The sequence below is a fragment of the Carassius auratus genome, unplaced genomic scaffold (genome assembly GCF_003368295.1).
Source record: "Carassius auratus strain Wakin unplaced genomic scaffold, ASM336829v1 scaf_tig00034106, whole genome shotgun sequence".
In the NCBI taxonomy this organism is placed as follows: domain Eukaryota; kingdom Metazoa; phylum Chordata; class Actinopteri; order Cypriniformes; family Cyprinidae; genus Carassius; species Carassius auratus.
The window spans coordinates 297,546-299,748 of NW_020526130.1; the positions used below are offsets into that span (position 1 = coordinate 297,546).

Below are 2,203 nucleotides of genomic sequence, written 5' to 3' on the forward strand. Positions count from 1 at the left end.
CAGGTGGTGAAAGTCTTGGGTGCAGACAGCAGCGTGACAGTATGGATGACAAATGAATTAATTAATGAATATATATGAAATACAAATTCTGAATATATATATATATATATATATATATATATATATATATATATATATGCAACACACATATATAAGGGACTCAATACAGGTAGAGAACAATATATGTTAAAATTATGCTATAGAGAGAGCATGAATTTAAAAACAATAATAATCACAGTACACATACATCTCTGCAGTGCAGCACGGTATGATTTTGTGCAAACAGAATGCCAGGGTGCATAATAATATTGAGTCAAGAGTGCAGGGCATATGAGGTTGGTGGTGTGTGTATGGTTTTACTGGTATGAGTTCAGTTCAGTCTGATTGCCTGTGAAAGGAACTTGTCTCACTGTCTGCTGGTGTAGGTTCTGTGATAACGTCTGTCTGATGGTAACAGTGAGAGCAATCCATGGCTCGGGTGGCTGGAGTCTCTGACGGTCCTCCTCACACTCCACCTGGTCTAGATGTCCTGGAGGGACAAAACATGTATTTAGGGTATGGTAAATCAATAAACAATATATAGTACTTTTATTTATAATTAGTGCACTGGACTTAACATTGATTCTTGTTGGGGATATTGGCCAAAAGAATCCCACCACAACTAGCTCTCGTTTGTTTAGCTGTGATGTTTACTTTTACGGGCCGTAACATCTGAGCTGTCACAGTAGAGTGGTTTGTGAATGCAGTCTTCACAGCAGATAACTGATGGGTTCAGGTAGCAGTGATGCACTCGGTGGCCATTCAATTGATATTTCATCCACTGGCTTCATCTTAATTCAAACAAACAGACAAAACAATAAGTCAGCAATAACAGCAATAACCATTCTAGAGTAATAGTGTTGGTGAATACAGGTGCAGGTGTCAGGACTCACCATATTCAGTCATTTCCTTCCCAAATCACAGAGATGATGCACAGCTGATTTGCTCATTCTAGGAGGTATAAAAAGATGTATATGTGAAAAACTATAACTGCGGACTTGAAAAGTCTTTTGAGAGATCAACAACAATGTTGTACCACACATAACTGCATTGAATTCAGATATACAAATGGAAATGTTGAAACTTTTCACCTTTCTGTCTTTTCTTTCGGGGCACAAGAAGTCCATGTTCACTCCTCATTTCTTTAGGACTGGTTTGACTGATTTTCTTTGCGTTTCTGGTCTTCAGCTGTAAAACAAGAAAATATTTATTGACCCCATGTTTAATCATTATTGTTGTTTAAAAATATAAATAAAGCAGTTATAATTATATACTTCAAGCTCAAGTTCCCTGGCAACTCTAGTAGGCTCCTGAGTTAATCTGTACACATCAGATTTAGCGTCTGAGAAAATGCCATCATGCAAACTCTCAGTTTCTACCTTAAAACAGAACATAAAAGAATGTGTGAGTGAGGGAGTACAGGATAAAGATGAAGTGAAAGGCAGAGAAAGGCAGAATTTTGTGTATAAATTTAACAGAATGAGAGGAACATTTAAGAGATTTAAGAGAACAGTATTGTCTGTTGGTGTGGATGCTAAAATACTTCTCATTATAGTTATTGTTTCTTTGTGTGAAACAGCTTTAAGTGATTCTGATTTGCCCAAATTCATTGAAGATCTGATTTGTAGCACTTGAAAAGTTAAACTAGGATTTCCATTCTCTTGCTTCGAAGACAGATGTGTTCAGTAAAATCACCATAGAATTCATAATATGATAATATGATTATTGTATGAATTATTATTACTACAACATGCTCTTTGTTGACTGTTCTTCCTGATGGGCTATGTGAACCAAAATATAAGAAACATCAAATGCTGAGAAAAATGTATCTGCAGTAAGGTTCAGTCAAGGTGCTCAGACGCACAGACGTACCATTGGAAGTGTTTGCCTTTGCAGCTTTTGGTCTTCTTCATAAATGCACAAGATGGTCAAATTCAAATCTCATGACAGGCCTTCCTGAAATATAAACATGTTGAGACAGTGTGTTAAAATGATCTGTGACCAAAATATTGATTAACACATAATATAAGGATGCGTTCATTAAATCAAATCAGTTATAACTAAAAGTCTTCAACATTACCTGTGAAGGGATGATATTTTGAAGGACTTGTTCAGCCCCCTTGACAGCTTCTTCAATATCAGCATTGGGAGCGTGGAGTTGAAG

The 2,203-nt window shown here is 36.5% G+C and overlaps 1 long non-coding RNA gene across 1 annotated transcript; it reads right to left on the minus strand.

Annotated features, from left to right (window-relative positions):
- Positions 1–938: 938 nt before the first annotated feature.
- LOC113081397 (uncharacterized) lies at positions 939–1,970 on the minus strand. The gene is made up of 3 exons (XR_003282174.1): positions 1,912–1,970; positions 1,131–1,227; positions 939–990 (listed from the first exon to the last, which is right to left on the minus strand). It is a non-coding gene; the product is annotated as an uncharacterized LOC113081397 (long non-coding RNA).
- Between the last annotated feature and the right edge of the window lie 233 nt (positions 1,971–2,203).